The following is a 23,488-nucleotide window of genomic DNA, read 5'->3' as shown; positions in this document are numbered from 1 at the left end:
ACCAGCTTCAGATTTTTGGTCACCTATTCAGTCCTCAATAGAAAACCCCTCTACTCTCGTCAATTATAAAGGTTAATATCTTTCTAGTTGAAGAGATAATGAGAACCCTCCCAAACTCCTTGGCTTCTGGGGAGCAACATGGGGACCTGAGAGACCAGTAGGTTGTTATAAGACCACAAATGTGGATGGAAAGATGCTGGCTTTCTTCTCAGTGCTCCACAGATCTCAGTGGAACAACCCCTTTTCAGGAAGCACAGGGCTCTAATTTGTTTACGATATTTTCTCTCTAGGATGCAAGTTGTAGGCAGGCCCAGATAAGAGTCCTGTCCTGCAGATGTGCCTTCTGCCAAGACCTCAGCAAAGTGAAAACCTGGTTTTCCTCTCCCAGGCTCAGTTGTCTTTGGAAGGTGCTCTACTCAGGATGAGTAATTGTAAGAGAAGGCAGAGGGCAGCAAAAGCATGCACTTAGCTTGCCTCTGTCTCTGAACTTGCTCCTGTTTCTACCTCTCAGATATTAACTATTATTTATGACTTACCTCAAATGATATCACTTCCATAATATCACTTTTCTTGCTGGAGGAAGACACGACCTTCTAGATGTGACATCTCTTACCTGTGAATCAGAGGACATGTCCCTCTCTAATGTTCACTCTTCAGATTGTGGGTAATAATAATGGCAGTCATTTATTTAGTGTTTACTGTATGCCGAGCACTGTGCTAAGCACTTCATATGTACTTTATATATTCAGCTTTGTGCTGAATACCCATGTGCTTGATTAGGGACTGAGTCACACAATCTCTCTAGCCCCCTCACGCCAGAGTCTGTTTGTTGCTGCTGGGGCTTTTTTGTGAATAGGCTGATTATCTAGTCACATAATTAGAAATGGTCACTTAGAAAACACATTGAACATCTCAATTTTACTTAATAGTAAACCAAATCAAAGTAGGCATGAATAATCTGGCCCCTTCACTGGCTAGATATCATTATCATAGGTAGACTTAATATTTGGTTCCAAATGCAAAGAAAGCTTCAGCTGGCTGTAATTTTCTTATTTCCATCTGAAGGTCACTAACCACTTCAAGCCCTTGATTTACTTTTGTAGCAGTTTTCATTGTCCCTTATACAGATGAAGTAAAATACAATTCCTTATTTGACCATATCAGATGGAATTTGCCTATGAACAAAGTAATACATTAGATCAGAATTTTACCATCAGGATGATTGATATATAATTGGTAGTGATGTGAGACTAATTTCTTCTTGATATAAACAACATAAAGTAAAATCGCTACACACCCAGTACAGATAAACATTTTTCACATATGCTATCATGGTGCTTTGTATAATGAACTACTAAACCGAGACCCAGAGTATCCTTTCATATCATATCTATAACTTATATCTTACAAAACCATTGCAAGGTAGAATGTGATGATTCCCAACTCGTGGAGTTGCAGAAATGGTCATGACTCATTGTACTTGTCACATTTGTGAACCCCTGCTTGCTCTCCTAAAAGGATGTATTCCTTTAAATTTTAGAGTTGAGTTACTTTTTAAAAATATTTTCTAAATTCTGCAACAATTTTTGTGCAATCTGAAACACCAAATAAGGTTTGAGGCTCACTAAATGCAGAATCTCAGGATATCAGTTATGAGTAAGGAAGAGGGAAATAATTCCAAGACAGCTCAGCTACATTCTTGACTGTCATGTACAAGCAGAACTGCCTTTCCTGTCACTTTGTGGCATACATTCACTTATTCATTGGTAATTCATTTATTTCACAGTTATTGAATGTCCAGTGTGGACCGGACACTGGTGTAGGCACCATAGTGAACAATCCACAATTCCAAGCCTGTTGTTGATTAAAGGAAATTACATTTATTTGTTCAGTCTATCCCATCCACCCCAGAATGTAAACTCTGTGAGGACAGAAACTTTGTTTTATTGTGAAAGCAGCCTAGAATTCAGAAAAGTGCTGGCAATAAAAAAAATAGTAAGTAAACAGCTAATGGTCATTTAGTGTGACAAGTGTTATGCTATAGTACTGGAGCAGGAAGCAACTTTTTTTTTCTTTTCTTTCCTGAAAAGAAGCAGATAGGAAATAGGCTCATCAGCATTCACCCAGCAGCTTAAAAGAACCATAGACAGTATATAAACAAATGGATGTGATTGTATTCCAATAACTTTCTTTAATATAATTTATTGTCAAGTTGGCTAACATACAGTGTATACAGTGCACTCTTGCTTTTGGGGGTAGATTCCTGTGATTCATTGCTTACATACAACAGCCAGTGCTCATCCCAACAAGTGTCCCTCTCAATAACTTTTTGTTAGTATATTTTTGAGAGAGAGAGAGAGAGGTAGAGACAGAACAAGTAGGGGGAGGAGAAGAGAGAGGGGGCGGGCACAGAGAATCCAAAGCAAGCTCAGGCCATCAGTGCAGAGCCCTATGCGGGGCTCGAACCCGCAAACCACAAGGTCATGATCTAGGCCGAAATCGGATGCTGACCTGACAAAGCCACCCAGGCACCCCTCCAATAACTTTTATTAGAGAAAACAAACTGGAGGCTGGTTTTGGTTCGAGGGCTGTAGCTTGCTGACCGTGTGTTGGAAATACACATGGGAAGCCTATATACTTAGACTCAACTGTGGAGGGTTTAGGGAGGCTTTCCAGAAAAAGTTTAAATCAGTAGTTCTCAAAATGTTAGCATGAGCATGCTCGTCAGAGTCAGCTGGAGGACTTGTTAAAATACTTCTGAGTAGCACCCCAGAGTGTCTGAGTCCATAGGTTTGGGGTGGGACCTGAAAATGTGTATTTCTAATAAGACCCAGGTGATACTGATGCTTCTGGGATAATTTTTAAATAATACAGATGTCAAAATTGAAAGGCTATATTTGACTGAATGTTTTTAAAAGTTTTTTTTTAATTTTTTTTAACGTTTATTTATTTTTGAGACAGAGACAGAGCATGAATGGGGGAGGGTCAGAGAGAGGGAGACACAGAATCTGAAACAGGCTCAGGCTCTGAGCTATGAACACGGAGCCCAACATGGGGCTCGAACTCACAAACCGTGAGATCATGACCTGAGCCGAAGTCGGACGCTTAACCAACTGAGCCACTCAGGCGGCCCAGTTTTTAAAAGTTTAAGTAAACTATAGTGATTTATTAAGGGGGTGAGAATGTATGTGTGTATCATATACTTGACATCAAATGATTGGTGAGTTTGCCATACAAACTTACAATGTACTAAGTGCTGTTAAGAGCCTTGTGCTTATTTTCTTCAGACACTCATCACAATGTCTAATTTTCTGGTTTATATTTACATTTTTTTCCCCCTTTTCTATCTCCACACTCAGACTCGTAGTTGCCAGCACATCTTCCGGGATCTAGCTCAATGCTTGCATATGACAGGTGTTTAGGAAAAAAAGTAGAAGGATGAAGAAATGAATGAAATGACTTCAAGATGTCACTAAGTAGATTAAAAACTTGAAAAATAATTTCAGTTAGATGATATATTGTAATCATTGTTATAACAATAAAGTATTAGAAAAATTTTAACAGAGCATTTTGTAAGTATATAGTAGCTCAAACACAAAATAGTCGCCATGAATAAGAGAAAATTTTGACCTAAAAAGGGGGCTTTCTAATTTTAATTTTTATATTTTTAGAAGAGAAGGTCTGTTAGTTGTAAAACAGCTAACTCGTATTTGGATTTTCCCCCATAATTCATAACTGATTTCATGAACACTTATTCTATGTCCGTCTCAAAGAAAACAAAAGGTGTGCAAAGGGCAAAGTAAATAAGGTCAGGATGATATATGAAGAAGCAAAATAAACAGTATAAAGAAATATCAACATTCCTTTAACAACCCTTCACTAATAATGTGTCAGCAAGTGTGAGATCATCTTTAACTGGCAGCTCAACAGAAATAGATCATTTCAGTAAGGAAGGAAGTCTTAGTAAATTCAACACACCTATCAACAATTGCTTAACTATGTCAGAACACTAAAAGCTGCATAAAATAAATACATAATTAAAAACTACGACATGAAAATTAAAATGCGAGTCTTTCAAACTGGCTTTGGACTGAATCTTCAATCAGATGTAGCAAACTGAATTTTTAATAAGCTATCCTATTTTATTTTTCAAAGTAAAGGATTTGTCTTTAAATGGAAGAAGTGTTCTCAGTCTCCTAAGAAGTAGGCTCTTTTTGAGGGGAAGGGAAAGTTATTTTCTTGCTGAGCACTTCAAAATACATAGTAACAAAAATTGTCTTAGGTGTGAACTATATATGAATTTCATTTCTTTTTGCCGCATATGTCCATACACTCTATTGGCCCTTATATATCTATGAGAAAAAGAGAGGAACTGTAATTCTGTCAACCATTAAATAAATACTACTTATAATGATATTCACACAAACAGGATGTATTCTTTTTTTTATCATAGTATAATCATAAGTCTCTGAGGAAGATCTGAAAAGATCAGGTTCCTCATTATGAAACTCTTCAGCAGGAAAACCTTCTCCAAAATCCCCAGTGATCTTATACATGTTCTACATGAAGAAGTCACCATTTAGATGCCGGCCATTACCCATCTCGTTGAAAGCCAAGAGGATTACAAGACCACTAATTAAGTAAAATGACTTCTGCCCATTTCCCCACCCCTGATCCTAGAAAAAGGCAAGAGAGAAATGAAAAAGTTGATTATGTCCTTCTTCACATGGAGACCCTCAGACTGAGGGTTAGCCATTATTATGCAAAGGGAAGAATAGGTGCTTAAAATGTTCACATGATTTAAACTGTGCTGGACTGGACTGGATTTTCTTTTACCCAAAAGTGACCAGAAATTTATGGGATTGCCCAAAACAAGAAAGGGAAATTCTGTAACGGCATGTTTGATGGTAAAAGTTAGAATTTTTTTTAAATGTTGTAAATGTCATCATCTAATTGCAAATATTTAGCAAATTACTTACATGTGCAGATTTCTTATACTAGCCAGAATAATTCATTTTATCTAGTCCAATAATGCTTCTCTGATGGTAGCATCTAAAGATGTTTTGGTCAAGAAGCAGATTAATTTCCCTTAATGCAAACTCAGAAGTTTAGTGTTATTTCCCTACCTTGATCTTGACTTCATCCTTCATTGATTTAACTAAAATCTTTTCAACCTAATTCATGGTTAAGCCTTTAACATCTCTTAGAATTTAGTTATGTACTCTCATTTGTCTTGAGTTTATTCTTTCAGGTTTGAGTTATTCAAGTAAATAAGTCAATTTTAACATCATCCATTGTCTTCATGATTTTTTTGTTTGTTTTTACTCTTAGGTGATTACTACTCCAAGATTTTATCTTCTCTAACTCAAAGTCTTATATTTTAAGCTGTTGTCACACAAGGCTCCAGGCTTTACGATTGTATTTGAATTACATCTGTCAAAGCCAACACTAATTTTTGGCAGCTACAGAGGAGAGCTATTCAAAATGTTCTTTTAAACCAGAGAACCCACACATCGTGTTGAATTGATTACAGGATGGTGGAGTTCATTTATAGATCGGTAAGTTAATTTTCCTAAGGCTAATAAATTCATTTACTGCATAAGTAACTAAATTCAATTTTCTATAAAAAGAAATATTGACTAAGTAAGCAAATACAATAACATATACCAAACATATTTTATGAGGTTACGGATTATCACAAACTTCATATATAAATATTATGTTTCTGGGTGATTGACCAAAAAGTTCATAAATAGTTGAATATCTTGGGCTGTTCTCTCCTCAAAAAACAAAAGAGAGAAGCTCATGTAATCATGATAAGAAATGGAGTATGTATAGATTTTTACTTAAGTAACTGATTCCTACTTGGCTATATTCCAACACAACTCCTAATTGTAGAACTAATATAATCAAGGAAAGTAAATATTTTCTTGCTGTCTTTATGTTGCTTAGAAGGGCAGTTTCACATGTCACTTAAGTACCTATGAGAAGAAAAGAAGTCAAAATTATTTTCTTCACTAGGTCTGCTATCCAATTCAAATATAAGATTTCTTTTATAACTAAGGTCCATCAAATTAAAGCTTATAATTTCTGATCTCTACTAATAAAAGTTGCCTGTGCTTTATCTAAATTGTCCTCAGCCATGTTATAGTATTTCTGAGGCTGAGAACCAGAAACTTCAAATGTAGCGATTTCAGCAGCTTAGAGCAATGTAGGATAAGGGTTTTTTTGTTTCGTTTTCAATATCTTTCTTAGTGAGAGAAAATATTTCTTTCTTTCTTTCCTTTTTTCTTCCTTTCTTTCTTTCTTCCTTCCTTCCTTTTCTTTTTTTGAGATAAATAGAGAGCGAGTCAGGGAAAGGGGCAGATGGGGAAAGAGAGAAAGAGAGATCATCTTAAGCAGGCTCCACACATGGAGCCTATGAAGGACTCCATTTCAACATTGCAACATCATGACCTGAGCCAAAATCAAAGGGTGGGATGCTTAACTTGGGAGCCACCAAGACCAAAGACCCGAGACCAAATATTTCTTGATCCTGTTTGGACACAGATCATATTGAGAAAATATCATTAGCAAGTAGCCTTTTAGGAATGTAGACTCTTTCCTCTGTTGCAAAGAAAAGCCTAAAGTCACAAAATCAATGTTTTTGAAAATAGTTTACTATATGCAGAGAAGCATTCTGAGGATTCAAAAAGGAACAAGCTAAGAGCCTGCGTTCAAGATGTTCAGAGCTGCATGTACAAGGTGTTTTACAAATGTACTGCATCATTAAAATAAGGAGTGTGTTACGAAGCCACTGTGCAAGTACCAGTGAAGCAGGCCTCTTTAAAAATATATTAATGATTCTTTAATTAAATTTGGGATGCTTTTAAAAAATGATGGAATACCAAACAGAGGCCTGAAGAATCCTGATCCTGTATTTTCAATTTTGAAGGCCTGCTAAGGGATCAGTAATTATTGGAGGCACTTAATAAATGTTAATTATTTGTTATGAGTGTCAAAACATTAGGATCCAGTGAAAAATATGAGCTATTTGGCAAGCCTCAGTCAACACAAACTTTCCATTAACCAAAATACCTTAGCCTAAACCACCCCAGGGGAACTGGAGATTTATCATACTGTCAGGAAACTTACATTCTAAAAATAGATGTTTGATTTTGAGGAAGCATGTCTATATAGAATAATCTTAGAATCAGATGTATTAATATATATATTTCTCAAATCTGTTCCTTGTTGAGATTAATTTTTCTAGAAAAACCAGGGATTGAGTCTTTCTCTTTACATTTGGTAAAGTATTGCTTTCTTATTTCTTCATTACATTTTCCAGGCTAAAATAAATATCTGTTTTTTTAATGCCTCTTTTCAAATTCATTTTGTGAACATCTATTCCCAGTGTTCTGTTCAATTCCCAATATTTAAACCACAGCTGAAATCAAAAGCCTCAGTCTTCTCAGCCATGTTGCAGAATTAATCTACCATTTGTCACTCTTCCTGCCCTTAGCTTCTCCACACACTTCATTGTCTCACACACTCATTCACTGAGAACAAAGAGAACATTTGTAAACCAACTGTACAGTTAGTACATGAGTAACAAATGAAAGGATAGGTGGGTAAAACATAGTAAGCAGGAGGATAGGAGAAGAAAAAACAAACAAAAAAATGCAGAGATAAAATGAGGGAGGGAGAGGCACTGAGAGAGTTGTTCACCAAGCTACCACAGAATATATGCTAATGATATCTAGTCTTTCCATTAACTATTTGAGGAGGAGCCTTTATTAGGTTAGCTTTAAGCCTCAAAGCACTTCATGCATCCTAATACGTTTAACAGGTACTTAATTACTATAAAAAAAAAAAAACCTTGCATTTCTTTCCAAATCCAAATGTGATTGTGGATATAACTATGAAACGAATTAAGTACATACTATTATACCGTGACATGTACAATTGATCTTTAAGGAATGCTGTTACATTTACTACTTGCATAATCGCAGGCTTTGTTCTGGTTATGTGATGGCATGTGAACACAACTTAAGCAAATTGCAGTGGTTATAGGTTTTCCCAGAGTTAATCTATATTTGGTTAAATGTGTTGAAGTATAAGAGTTTTTTTTTTTTTAAGTTTAAACATGTTCTCAATCTGTTTTTAATTTTCTGCCATTTAGTTTTACAAGATGCAGTATTGTAGAAAGTGGTGCCACTCATTTCTAAAATGCCATAAAACCTCTTGTACAATAATTAAGTCAGGCCTCATATAAAATTCATTTTTTTGTTCGTTCCTTTTGTAATAGAAGTTTATGTCCACAGTTTAACCTAAGATAAACCAAACAAATATATTTGTGCCCTACCCATAATAAGACAAAAAAATCAAGGCATCGAAGTGGGTTTTTTGTTAATTTAAATCCAAGTCAGTTAACACGCAGTGTAGTAATGGTTTCAGGAGTAGAAGTTAGTGATTCATCCCTTACATATAACACCTAGTGCTCATCCCAACAAGTGCCCTCCTTAATGCCCATCACCCATCTAGCCCATCCCCCCCACCCAACACCCCTCCAGCAACCCTCAGTTTGTTCTCTGTATTTAAGAGTCTCCTATGATTTGTCTCCCTGTCTGTTTTTATCTTATTTTCCTTGTCCTTCCCCTATGTTCTTCTGTTTTGTTTCTTAAATTTCACATATGAGTGAAATCATATGGTATTTAAGACATCCAAGTTTAAAATAAACTCCTATTTGTTTAAATTATTTGTATGGGAATAAATTAATGCACCTTTTAAGTGTAAATATCTCTTTTAGATCTGTATCTTTCTAGCTTTCTTTTCAAAATGCATACTCAAACATGGTATTTTTTCTATCTGCTAGAACAAAGCAAAGATCAACACAGACATAATAGGTACTAATCTCCTTTATTTGTATGCGTGCCACTAGTAGAAATAGGCTTTCTATTTCATCCTATAGAAATAGGATAAAAACAAAGTATTTTATTGTGGAAAGAACTCTGAACTTAGAGTCAGGTGGAAAAAGCCCTAGACCTGCTCCACCCCCAACACTAGGCACACGTGGGCAAAGTGGTCAGGTGCTCTGAATTAAGGTTCCACCTCAAAGCCAATAAATCCATGACTTTTACATTGTGTTCCAGAGCGGCTGCAGGGATTCCATAAGTATTTTATTCTAGTTATGTGTGTATATAATTGTGGTAAAATACACATAACATAAAATTTACCATCTTTGGGGCACCTGGGTGTCTCAGTCGGTTAAGCATCTACTTCAACTCAGGTCATGATCTCATGATTCATGAGTTCAAGCCCCACATCAGGCTCTGTGTTGACAGCTCAGAGCCTGGAGCCTGCTGGGGATTCTGCATCTCCCTCTCTCTCTTTCTGTCCTTCCCCCACTCATGCTCTGATTCTCTCTCTCTCTCTCTCTCTCTCTCTCTCTCTGTCTCAAAAATAAATAAACATTTTTAAAAAGTTTACCATCTTAGCTATTTTAAGTGCACGGTGCAGTAGTATTGAGTACATGCACGTTGTTGTGTAATCAATCTCCAGAACATTTCATCTTGCAATGTCCAAATTCTATATCCATTAAACTAACTCCCCATTTTCCCCCTCCCCCAGTCCCTGGTAACCACCAATCTGCTTTCTGTTCCTATGAGTATCACTACTCTAGCTACCTCAGATAAATGGAACTATATAGTATTTGTCCTTTGTGACTGGCTTTTTCCACTTAGAATAATGACCTCAAGGCTCATAAACCATGTTGTGGCGTGTGTCAGAATTTCCTTCCTTTTCAGGGTGAATAACATTCCATTGTATGTATATACTACATTTTATTTATCCACTCATCTGTTGATGGACATTTGGGTTGATTCCACCTTTTGACTATCATGAATAACAACACTGTTATAGACATGAGTGTACAAATATCTCTTTAAATATTTAAATATTTGAATATTTCCATTTTTTAAATACTTAAACTAGAAATGAGTAAGTGAACATTAAAATGAACTATAAGCCAAAGTTTTACCTATTTCTGATCTCCGGTATATTAATGTATCTTTGTATAAACTTGGAAAATGATGTTTAGTTTGCTTCTCTGTTTACTTACATACGAATTTTTATATGTAGGTCATTAGCTATAAAGCTTAGGCTGTAATATTGACCTTTTATTTCAATCCCAGCCTGTACACGTCTGCTTACATACAGAGTCCATGCTAAAGCACTCAGACAACATACACAATTAAACATCACTCAATGCTTGGGCATTTCTCTTTGGTCCATATTTTCTTCACGGTAGAGTAACATGTACAGTAAATGCACACTATATATCATGTCATAATAATATCAGGCTCTGACTTTATTGTTAGTGTAAAAGAATTATTCGTTAACTCACTTTTGTATCTCTGACAAAATACAGTAAAACCTTGGGTTGCGAGTAGCTTGTTCTGTGAGTGTTCCTCAAGACGAGCAAACATTTTTAATAAATTTTAACCTGATAAACAAGTGGTGTCTTGCAATTCAAGTAGTATGTGAGGCCAATGTCAAATGATCACAACTGAGCCCATGGTTCTGTCTCTCTCTCTCTCGCTCACTCGCTGTGGGATTGTGGATGATCATCCCATGCTTGAATGCTTGGTCCCAGGCTACAGTGTTTGGCAGAAATCATTGATTTTTCAGAACGTTGGAAGGTGCCCACAACTGGAACTAGTGTATTTTTGGTCACTTCAAAGCACCTATGGACAGTCCTTTGCTTTTATGTACAAGAGTAAGCTTAGGAATGCTTTGCTTTATTCAAAGTCAGGCTGCCTGCAGATATATACCCTCTCCTCTGCTGCCTTATTGCCAATTTCATTAAATACAGTATATGACAAGAGTTTATTAATACTGTGCTGTAGTCAACATCCATGTGAGCATGTACAATGGCCCCCATGCAGAAATAGATTCCATTGAGCCAATAGATTGCAGTGATTCCATTAGTGATAGTGAAAGTTGTCCTACACAATAACCCTCCTCTCTCTTGTCTCCCTCATACCAGTCATGAAGGTTTTCAAAGGTAAGTGCAGATTAATTTATTTTTCTTTATATTTTATATTTTCTTTATTTTGTATTATATTACAGTATTGTAATAATTTTTATATGAACATTTTTGGGTTGTGGAATGAATCATCTGACTTTCTGTTATTTCATATGGGGAAATTCCCTTTGATATTCAGTACTTTGGATTACAAGGATGTTTCTGGAATGAATTATGCTCACAAACCAAGGTTTTACTCTCCCAGCAATTGTTACAAAATGGTGGGAGATCTTTTCAATCATGTAGGCAAAATATCCTTTATCAGCTACTAGTTTTCTCCCTACCTTTGCCAACCTGGTGAAATCCTACCCATACATCACAACAGTAAAAGTGTCACCTCCTCCAGGAAGCTTCATAGAACTCATTTTCATAACCTCACAGAGCTACTCTGTCATTCTTTTGTTTCTCCACTGTAGTCTATACATTGCTGCATGCTTCTTTTAGTCCACCTTTGATGTTTTGATGCTTTTATTTTAATGAATCTAATTTTCCCTGTTCACTGTAAATTTCTTAAGGGCAAAGGCTGTGTCTTTATTCATCTCCATGTCTGTAGCTCATTGCAGAATAATCATTCAGTAAAAGATTTATGAGAGAGTCAGCCTTTATGAAGTTAAATTTAAGCCTCAAAGGGCTTCATACATTGTAATACACTGAGAAGGTGCTTCATAATAGTCTTAATTACAATCCATGCATGAATAGACAAATGTTAAGGTTCCCTGCCCTTCTAGATAGACTATTTGATGAGTGTCCTAAGGTTCCAAATGATCTGTTTTAAAAAATAGTTACCATTCATAACAACTTACTGTGTGATCCAGGATTTTCTCTGAACAGTACAATCAAAGCAAAATATAGAAATAAAATTGGATATTGTAACTAATATAATTACAACTTCCATGTTCAGATTTTTAGACATTTGTGTTCATCAAAACAGACTATTTTAAATCTAAATTTATAAGATTAATTTATACTAATTAAATTCCAATTTTATTAGTGTTGTACATTAGAATTACACATGTGAACTTATTTGGTCAAATGAGATTCTGTTAATAAAACAAAAAGTTTTGAAAAACTTGTGATCAGATGATCTCTGAGGATTCTTCCAGCTCTCACAGTTTATGAGTTAATAGCCCTCCTCACTTCCATCCAGTCTTTACACTCTTACTCATGTTTTATTTAGATAGTCCATGGAAACCTGTTCCCAAGCTGCAGCACCAAACTATACTAGGCAAGGAAAAACCCCATCCTTGTGGTGAAATCAGAGCATTCTTCAAGGTAGAATTATAAATTCCACTCTGTGTCCCCATAAAGGACATGAGCTTTAATCTTTGACCAAACTACACACAGGCTGTTCCACCTGTGTCTTAAAAGAATGACCTCCAATTATTGAACATGAATGTTTATGGATATCATATGGCTCACTATGTCTGCAAATAAGATTGTAGTGTTGACAAAGTATACTTGGTAATTTCATTTCCAAAGACACACATTAACACCCACTCACTACCAGGTCCTATGAAAGATTCTGGGTGTATCTCTTTCTTCTCTTTATAGAGAAGTTCTTTAAAAGGAAAAGCTACATATTTATCTCCTTCTCCTTACCTTCCATTCCTTCTTCAACCTTCAACCATCAGGCTTATACTCTGCTACTCCATATAAACCACATGTAAAAGACTCTCATTACTTTCTAATTGCCAAATTCAATAGACTTCTGTCAATTTTTACCCTATTTTACTTCTGATGCATTTGTCATGTTGCCTGCTTGTTTCTACCTTCACTTCCTTAAATCCATTCTATCTGCCGTTCCTGACTTTTTATATTTTTCATCTCAGAGTTCCTTTTTGTCTATTTACACTTCAAATGTTACATTTCCCAATGTTGTATCCTTTCTTCCCTTCTTTTCTCTCTCTATATGATTCATCCATATATATAGCTTCAGTAACTCCATATACATGGCTATCAGTTACATGGATAGACCCATGGGTAGATCCCAAATCCACAGTTCTAATCTAGAGATTAGATTTCCCTCGATTCCATGTGTGGCCATTTGTCTCTCCTTGGAAACCCAACATGCACCCCAACCTAAATGTATCTAAATCTTCCTGGGGTTATTTCATCCTCCACTTCTTGGCTAAACTATTGCAAAGTCTTCCAATTGATCTCCCTGTTGCCAAATTCCCATCCCTGAGTCTGTCCACTAAGCTTGCCTACTTGAACATACCCACTGACCTTTGTCTCACGTTTTCCTTATACAAACCTAGAAGTAGTTTTGCCATTTGGGAAACAGTCTTGAGGCACTAGCCTGCTATTTTCTTGGTGTTAGGCTCCCTGAAATGAATTCCTTTCTTGCTTCACCACCAAATTATATATATATATATATATATATATATATATATATATATATATATACACACACACACCCACACACACCCACATATATATAGGTTTTGTCACTTCCATGTATAAAATTCATTCCTGACTCCATTTACCCACATTATAAAGTCCAAATTCCATCACATGACATTAAAAGCTTTCCTGACCATATCCTTACCTATAATTACAGCTTTATCTTTTGTACTGCCCCACACAAATTTCCAATTTGCAAATCAACAACCCTATACCCGTTTCCACACTGTTCCAACTGTATAGAATATTTTACATAGCAGTCTGTCAATCTGATGAACTATACATTTTTCCAAATAGTTCAGGGGTTCCTCTCAAATGGAATTTTCCATCACTCTACATTACATCCAAGCAAACAGAAAAGCACTATCTTTTGTGATTCCACTGTAGTCAATACATGCTCTTATCATGGAACCTATGACTATTAACCCTATTTTTTATGTGTTTCTTTTACCTTTACATATTGTAAACTTTTTTTTTACTGTAAGCTTCTTAAAGGCAGCACTTGCAGCATTTTTGTCATTTTTATCCCCAACCTGTCACATATTAAGTATGCAATAAGTGATTGACAAAAGCATGATTACATGAATAAATTAATGCAAATGTTTCTTGCCCTCAACCATTTCAAAGTCTAATGGGGAAACATACTCAAACATCAAAAACTGTAAGAGTTGCATCTGTAGTGGTTGACTTGTTTGCCTTCTGACTATTATCTCCAGACAGGTCAAGGGAAAACACATACATTCATTGTGAACAGGAAGTGTTTTTCTGTGTCTTTTGCAATTTGTTTATATCATTCCTGTCATTTCCTAGTTCTACTATAGCTATGTAGTTGGTTTTATATATCTCCTAAATATAGCAGCTAAATACAGACATAGATCTGAGCACAATTTTGCAATATAAAATTTGTCAAACTATCCACATAGCAGTTTACATTTTGAGAAGAATGAATTTTATGAGAAATATATGAGACGATACACCTTTTCAAGACAAATGCATTTTTACCAAGACTTCTATTCTCTGGTTAACAAAGGTTATATAGATTAGAACTCATTTAAGGTTGTGGTGGTTTTACCTGTTGACAAATTGTAGAATGGACAAAATAGGAGGATACAAAAAAATAGAAACTGGACCCAGTAGTTGAAATTCTGAATTGTTCTCCAGGAGTTGGTCATTTTTTTCCCATTGGAAGAAGGTCAGGGTGAGAGGTCTGGAGTAGATGGAGAAATGATGAATGTAATGAGGGGAAGAGGTTGAGGAAATTATTCTAGAACCCATGATTTAGGTTTCAAATAAAGATACTTTCTAAAGGAAATGAAATTGGTGATCTCGGTTTGCTCCCTGGCAACTACTGTAGCAGAAATGCAATTTGAATGCATCAATGTGTTTCACATATTGGTAATCTCTGTGGAAATGTCTAATGAGCTCCTGTTGGGGCAGTTTTCCATATTATGTTTCAGTGCTAGGGCATTCATTTGTCCGGATGTCTGTAGCATCCTGAGCTGCTCAACAAATTTTAAACATTTTGGAGATAAAAATAGTTTGGGGCTTTCCCTAAGCACTCCCCAAAGCAGCAAGCTGATAGCAAAAGTGCAGCCCAAAAACCTTAATAATTGAAGCCTGCCTCACCTGAGTACTCAGCATGACAAGAAACTGGCTGACATTTACATGGAAAACCACATATTCCACATGGCTATTGATGAGCTTATTTTCAGAAAGAAATACAGTTGTCATTTAATCAAAATGTAACACATTGGTATGAAATTTGATGAGCTAGCACAAAGTCAACTGTGTTTGATGTCTTGTTTCCAATTAACTTAAAACATTTTTTTAATTTTCCCTACTTCCTAACAATTCACTTTTAAAAATCCATTCATAAAAATTAAACACAATGTGCTGCATTTAAATATCTATCTTTATCTGCTTCTATTTCCATCCCTTTCTTTTGCAGTCCCTTGCTTCCTTTTTTTTCCCCCCTCAATAAAGAAACGAGAAGTAGAGAGGGACTGCCATCTACTGGTATATAGGAAACATTTCTGAAATAGTTGAACAGCACCAGGTATTGTAATAGTTTTACCAAGGATATTGCCAGAGACAAAGAAAAGGTTGCGATGCTTTAAGCTCTTTAAATGAAACCCTGGTTGATATATTCATTTATTCATTCACTCACTAATTTCAACAAATTAAATTTAGAACTTGCAGTATTGCTAAGCACTGAGCTGAATCCATAGAACACAGAGATTTCTAAATCATGGTACTTGATAGAAAAACCATTTCATTTTCTTTCCCTCCTCTGTTCATGTGCTGTCGATAGTATACAAATCTGTTTTTGTAGCATACACTTGAGTTAATGGATTGAGCCTCTGAGGATAATTTCTGGAAAATATTAAATATTTACAGGCTATGCTTCCAGCAAAAAATCCCAGGAGGACTCCAGAGGCATACAAATCTTATAAATACCTTTTCTTCACTCTTTCAAAATTCAGGGTACTTATTTTAATATATTTAATAATCTCTTTAAATATTACCTTTCACAAAGGAATGAAGAAAAGGTAGAAATGTAGTTCTGTTGCATATATTCCTTAATAGGAGGCACAGAATAGGAATATTGGAAGTGTTACAGAAAAAAAAAAAACACAGATATTGATTTCACAACATGAATACTGATCAATACATCAAGAACATTCAGCCTATACCTAGGAAGCTTTGGCAAGCTTTCTCTATGCTCCTGACTCCAATCAAGCCAAAACTCACTCAGGCAATGAAAAAGCCTACAATGCATATGATCATAAAACACCAGTAGGAAAAAAAAAAAAAGATTATTGAACAAACATTAGAAATTAGAAGCATTTTAGTTGCATACAAGATTATAACTATTCAGTTGTAATTTTGCTATTTTTCTATTAAACCTTGGTTTTCCCATGACACATCAACTTTGAAGACAATCAGATTTTGAAGATGATTCAATGACACTTATGGATGAGCCCCAACTCAGTTTCATCATCGTTGCAAATTCAAACTTTTTCAATATCCCCATACCCACAATACCCATAATTATAACACTCATAATTCTCTTTGGCAACTAAAATAACACATATCTTTCATTTGCTTCTATAAACCAATCATAGCATAGTGCTTGGCCTGTTGTATTACCCCAGTACACTTATATCAAAGGACTGAATGAATATCATTGAGGTTTTCTTGTGTGTGGATAACTAGAGAGGCTGCAACCAGTGATGTGTCAGTGCTCTGCTCTATTGTTTCCAGAGTCTTACTTAATTTTGCTCTTTTATAAAAATTACAGTGAAATAATTCTTGACTTACAGAAGAGTTGCAAAGATGGTAGAGAGGGTTCTCTCATACCCTTCATTCAGCTTCTCCTTAATGTTACTATCCCATAAACCAAGGTATAATTATTAAAAGTGAGAATTTAACATCACTACAGTACTATTAGCTGCAAATGTACTTTGGGTTTCCCCAGCTTTTCCATGATTGTCCACTTTTTTTGTTGTTCCAAGGTACCAAAATGGACTTAGTTGTTATATCTCTAGACCCCTCCAGTCCATGACAGTTCCTTGTTTTTCCTTATTTTTCATGACCTTGACACTTGGGAAGAACACTGGTCATAAGCTTTGTTGAATGCCCCTCACTTTGTGTTTGTCTGATGTTTTCTCATAATTACACTGGCATTATAGACTTTTGGAAGTAATACCACAAAGGAAAGGTGTGATTTTCATCACATTAGGTCAATGGATCCATGATATCATTGTGTCTTATTATGACAATGTTGACTTTAATCACGTGATGAAGTATCTGCCAGTTTCTCCCCTGTAAGTTCTACCTGCTGGAAGGAGGAGGAAGTATCAAAGACGTTACTCTTTCTCCAGGCTTGGGGCGTTTGCTCAATTCAAGTGCTGATCAGAACTCAGTAATCAGCTGAAAATGAGGGGAATCCTTTTAAGTTTCTAGAGCTTTGTCCTACTATCCACTGCTCTCTTGCCCAGCGTGTTGCACTATAAATTTCTTTCTGCATTCTCAACTCTGTTTTCTCAACTCAGGAAAACTGTGAGGCTCTGTTTGGGTTCCCTCTCCTTGTACTGAGTCCTAGAAATTCTCTTAAGGCAATAAGTTAGATCAATTCTCTTAAGGCAATAAGTTAGGATTGACTCATCTTTTTTCCTTCTCTCAGATGCTGGTTGTTCAATGTCTGAAAACTACTTTTTTGAACATTTTTTTCTTTTTGTTTGTTTGTTTGTTTGTTTAAGGTGTACAGGTATATCCAGGTCTTTATTCCATGTGGCCAGAAGCAGATGCCTGGTCCAAAGTTTTAAATACCATCTATGTGCTACTGCCACCAAAATTAAAATTTTAGGCCAGAACTCTCCCTTGAAGTACAAACATATCCTATATCCTATTTTATATTTTTCCTTAAATGCTCATTGACATTCCAAACCCAACTTAGCCAAGGCAGAACTCGTGATTCACTGCCCTCCCATCCATTTCTCTCCCCTCTTCCCAATCTCAGTACATATCACCACCAGCCCCCTAGATGTTCAATTCAAAAATCAGAGTTATCCTTGACTCCTCTCTTCCCCTAACTTCCATATCCAATATATTAGCAATCCCTATTTTTCTATTTTAAATGCGTATCCAATCCAGCCTCTTGTCACTCTCTACACTACAACCACTCTCAGAATCACTCATCTGAGCCATTGCAGATACCTCCCCTTTCATTGATTATCCAGCAGCCAAAATATTCTTGTAAAACATACATAAGATCATGTTACCTCACTGATAATGAATTTTCAGCAGTTTCCCATTGCAATTAGAAAACATTCCACACACATGACCATGACCTTCAAGGACCTTCTTGTTCTGGATACTGTCTCCATCTCCAACCTCATTTTATACCTCTATTTTCCTCCATTCTAGGCACATAGACTTCCTTTCTATTCTCAGAACATATCAAGCATCTTCCCACCTCAGAGCTCTTATACTTTTTATTTCTCTTTCCTGGAATGCTCTTTCCCCACCCTTGTGATATGGCTGGGGTTTTTGTTGTTTTATTTTGTTTTGTTTTGTTTCTCCCTGTCATTCAGGTTTCAGCTTTAATGTCACCTTCTTCAGAAAGTGTTCCTTGGCCACTATTTAAAGTTGATCTCCTACCTCCAATTAATTTCTTTCATATCATGGTATTTAGTTCCTTTATTATTCTTAAAATAAGTTTTCATTAGCTTTTTTACTTAATTCTTTGTTTATTTATCAATGTTTCTTAGATTCCTAGAGAAAAGAAAGTCACCTATCTTTTTCACAACTGTATCTGTGTTGTATGATACAGTGTCTCATATGTATTACCTGTTCTAAAGAATTTCTTGAACAAATGAATAAAGATATAAATACTTTTTTCAGAGATAAGAAGGAGGCTAATGTGATGATCCAGGCAAGATCTGACTTGGTAAGTAAGAATCTAGACAAAGTGTCAGCAAACAATAGTTAGTGTGCTTGTCTCCTATTTTTGTAAATAAAGTCATGTGGAAACACAACCACTCCCATTTTATCATGCATAGTCTGTGGCCATAGTGGCAGTATTTGCAACAGAGACCATATACACTAGGAAGCCTAGAATATTTACCATCTGTCCCTTTATAGAAAATGTTTGCCAACTCCTGATCTAGACATATGTAGAAATATTGGAGATACAGCAGGAAAAGTAGAAAATCTAAAGCATTACTCTCAGACCACAACTCTGTGTGTCATGATAATCTACATGCAATTCATCTCCCACTTTGTGGTCTGTTCACTGCATTCTTCCCTATATAACCTAACCCCACAGTTCAGATAACTATTTTTAATAGCATGTATCTCATGCTTCTGAGATCTTGACTATAAATCTCAAAACCTCCTTTACTACTGTTAACATAAAGCCAGGACCTGACTTATACATTCTATAGCTCCTCACAATATTCCAGAACTTTCCAGTTACATTTGCTGATTCAAAAACTACTATCACTCTTGCTATTTATTTTGTATGTTGACAATGTTGCCATTTCACAAAACTTATTAAAATGCATATTGTTTTGTCAGAATTCTATTAAAATGTAATTTCAACCAGAAACAGTGATCCATCTTTCTAGGACCATTAGGTCCTTTTAAATGAGCATTCAATGCATTCAACCTTCCAGACTAGAACAATACCAGCTAGACCACTAGAAATGCAATGTATATTTCCAGTGCTTTCCCAAGTTGTTAAAATCAATCCAAATTAAATAAATAAATAAATAAATAAATAAATAAATAAATAAATGATTTTACTCAACTAGCAATGAGTGTTTGTGACAAAAAGTGAAATCATACACTTTTTCTACCTTCCGGTACTCTTATACTTGGAAGCAGGAGGCCATGGAAGACTTCATTCGTCTGCCAGGGAAGTCTCTGATTTTCCCAAGGTTGCTTCGCTTTGTCACGATCCCATCTTTTAGGAAGGGACTTGTCAACTTCATATGACCACAGTTCAGATACATAGTTATTACCACCTAAACACAAATGATGTTATAATGTCACCATTTCCTGATCCAAAATGAAAAGTGAAGGCACCTGGGTGGCTCAATCAGTTAAGTGTCTGACTCTTGATTTTGACTCAGGTCATGATCTTAGGGCTCATAAATTTGAGCACCACACCGGGCTCCACAATGTGGAGGCTGCTTGGTATTCTCTCTCTCTCTCTCTCTCTCTCTCTCTCCCCCTCCCTCCTTCCCTCCCTCCCTCCCTCACCTGTGCATGCTTTCTTTCTCTCAATCGATAGATAGATAAAAAGAAAATAAGAAAAGTGATTAAGAGGTCACCAGATCACAAAGAAAAATGCTGAATTTGGGGAAGGGACTATTATGGGCCCATATACCTTACTCCCTTGCTTTGCCCTACTTGGTTATATTCTTGAATATGACGAGTGCATGAATAATTAAGCTACGGGTACCAAATATAAGTTTGTCATCACAGGTAACATTGGTCACTACAGGGGAAGATGGGGATATATTAAGATGATGTGAACACTTCTGTGGGTAACTATCTTAGAAACTTTACATCTATGGAAAAACAACCAGCATGGTAACTTGAATGCCTTGGAAGACCCCAAGCTCACACTTTAAGCAAAACCAAAACAAAATGAAAACAACCTGTTTACATACTTTCCATAACCGGCTTTTTCATTACTTAGTACATCCTGCAGCAAAGGCCTAGGACCAATAAAAACCAAAAGGAATCAAAACAATCTTAAAACATAACCACGTTATTTACAGAGTGCAAAGTTTAATATTCAAGATTAACTCAGATTAACCTGGTAACATCTAAAAAGTACGTAAATATGTAAATAAAATTATATTAAGGACGAAGGAACAGAGTATATCAAATTTTCAAATGTTCCTCTGAATACCAGAACAAGATATTGGCTTATCATTAAGAAGCTAATTTATATTAGTTAGATGTGCTAAACATCGATTAACCAGAAAATAGTCTTTCATAATTATTGTATTTATAGACACTCCTTTCATCTCCATAGTTAAGAATATAGAAGATATTTTATAGTAAGTATTGAATACCATGGATTTTAACTTTTTTACTCCTTTCTAGTTTATTATTGATCAATACCACCATCTCACCTAAAAAGAAAAAAAAAAGACCCAAATTATACAAACAACAGCTTGGATTTATAAAACAACAGTATTTATAGTACAGCAATATCAAAAATTAGTTCACTTATCTGTCAGCAAATGACCCCACTATTTGACATATGGATGGAAAAATAGGAGATTGGGCTCAGGTTTTCAGTTTGTATAGTTTTTCTTACCTAGTTTGCTAAATATCTACAAATACTCCAATTCTATTATTCTCTTGACCAAAATTTTCTCGGTTTCTCAAAAAGATTGGAGCCAGCTCCAGATTCGGTCTCCATTTCTCTCTTTGCTCCTCCCCCACTTGTTCTCCTTCTCTCTCTCTCTCTCTCTCTCTCTCTCTCTTTCTATGTCTCTGTCTCTCTCTCTAAAGTAAATAAATATTTAAAAAATTAAAAAAGACAGTTTGGTATAAGAAGAAAAACTCTTTTTATTCAGATTTTCAAGATATTTTTGTCACATAAACACAGCTTCATTTTTTTCCCTACAAGATAATGGTCTCCACGGAGTGAGCAATCTCTTCTTCTTATCGAATGAGTCCGTCTTTCATACATATTTCCACACCTCCCCCTCCCTGGAACCTTTGGTCATGCCATTCTTTTTACTGAAATGCTCTTGCCTCAGACTCTCTTGCATCAGGGAGCGATTCAACTAATGCTGATACCAACAAACTGTTAGGAATCTCAAGGCTGGTGAATTCAATTAGCTTCTCTACTAGCAATACTCTGCATGTTTGGCATTTCACAAGACATTCTGTTCATCCTGCCCACCTCTCCTTCTTTAAGTAATATGCATCAGCAGCAATAAATATTCATTAAGCTGTATTATGTACTAAATTCTGTTCTAAATGTTAGCACTACAGTGAGTTACAAGAGACTGCAATTACATTACCAGGTACTATCCAGGATGATGAGGCTATAATAAAGTTCTCAATGATTAACAGTTTAGTTGAGGTTATGTTAAAATAAAAATAATTGATATAAACTATGATATGGTATTACGTGATTATCCCAGAATGTAGATGAGAACAAACTTCAGGGAAAGGAGAGATTGTTGTCAACAGGAGTAGTCAGGAAATATTTTGGAGTAAAAAGCAAGTAAAGTAGGAAAGAAAGGAATGAACAAAATTGCGGAGGCGAGACTATATGCAGAATATATGGAGTGTTCATATTAAGAGACAGAAAATTTGGGATTAAGGTGAAGAATGCCAAAGTAGTGCCTCTATTTATTTTATAGAATGACAGAGCAAATAGAGACTTCTGACCTGTGGGTAACATGAACAGAGAATTGTTTTGCAAAGATTAATCTGGCATCACAGTGCTATGTGGATTGAGGGTAGGAAGATATTTTAGGAGATTTTTGTAGAGGACGAAGGACAAGATAATTGTGCTCTGCAATATGGTAGTGCCAATGCGATTTTTTCAAGTGTAGTGATATTACAAAGAAAAAATCAATAGAAATTTGTGAGTGACATAGAGATTAATTTGGAGAGAGGATAAGGCTAGAAAAAAATGCTGGTTTATGAACAAACAAAGCAAAGTTAAGATCAGTGCCTGGAAGGTAAAAGGCAGAGAAAAATCGCGATGTTATAGACCTCATTTTTAAAAACTCAAGTGGACAACACTTTTACTGTGACTTATTGCCTCACATTTTCCCTTCCTCGGTGGCCACATCTTATCTTTCTTTGTTTTGAGCTATGCTTTGACAAATAGAATCATTCAACAAATCTTTTTCTTCTGTTATGCATTCTTTTATTATGCATTCATTAAATATATATTTATTGAATTCATACTAAAGGTTAGGGACTATATTAGGTAGTAGGGATACAATGATGAACAGAAAAGACACAGTGCCTGCCATCATAGTAGTTATAATATAAAGGAGAAAACATATATTTAACAAATAATTGCAAAAATTATTTAATGTGATTGTTATACATGCGATTACATAAAAGTACAGAAAGCTATTAGAGTTTATAGAAGGAGGAGTTAGCCTAATCTGATAAAAGGTTCTGAGAAAGATTCTGTAACAAATAAAAAATACCATTTAATCTGAGACTTGAAAGATGAGTAGGAGTTAGCTAGGCTAGGAAGAAATTGTGTGTGTGTGTGTGCGTGTGTGTGCGTGTGTGTGTGTGAGAGACAGAGACAGAGAGAGAGGGAAAGAGGGAAGGAGGGGGGGAGATGGGGGAGGCAAAGGGAATGTCTCACATATAGGAAACAGGATGTACAATGGCCATGGAGTCAAAAGAATTTTGTGTATTTCAAGAACCAAGTAGTCAGTGTGGATGGAGCGAAGTAAGGAAGAGAGAGGGATTAGTCAAAGATAAGGATTCATCAACAGGTGGGAGCTATAT

At 35.8% G+C, this 23,488-nt stretch overlaps 2 long non-coding RNA genes across 5 annotated transcripts in view; one reads left to right on the top strand and one right to left on the bottom strand.

Moving 5' to 3' along the window:
* Positions 1-4,659, top strand: part of LOC121039407 (uncharacterized) — a 78,842-nt gene extending 74,183 nt beyond the window's left edge. The window contains exon 4 of the long non-coding RNA XR_005794749.1: positions 4,454-4,659. This is a non-coding gene — a long non-coding RNA (uncharacterized LOC121039407). The remainder of the gene's footprint in view (positions 1-4,453) is intronic.
* The window catches only part of LOC121039405 (uncharacterized), a 106,719-nt gene that overhangs the window by 67,442 nt on the left and 15,789 nt on the right, over positions 1-23,488 (bottom strand). For all 4 annotated transcript variants that reach the window (XR_005794746.1, XR_005794747.1, XR_005794744.1 and 1 more), the window contains exon 2: positions 3,327-3,400. This is a non-coding gene — a long non-coding RNA (uncharacterized LOC121039405). The remainder of the gene's footprint in view (positions 1-3,326; positions 3,401-23,488) is intronic.

Source organism: Herpailurus yagouaroundi, unplaced genomic scaffold (assembly GCF_014898765.1).
Source record: "Herpailurus yagouaroundi ecotype Mexico unplaced genomic scaffold, PumYag 180, whole genome shotgun sequence".
In the NCBI taxonomy this organism is placed as follows: Eukaryota; Metazoa; Chordata; class Mammalia; order Carnivora; family Felidae; genus Herpailurus; species Herpailurus yagouaroundi.
This window is presented reverse-complemented; position numbering and strand designations above follow the sequence as displayed.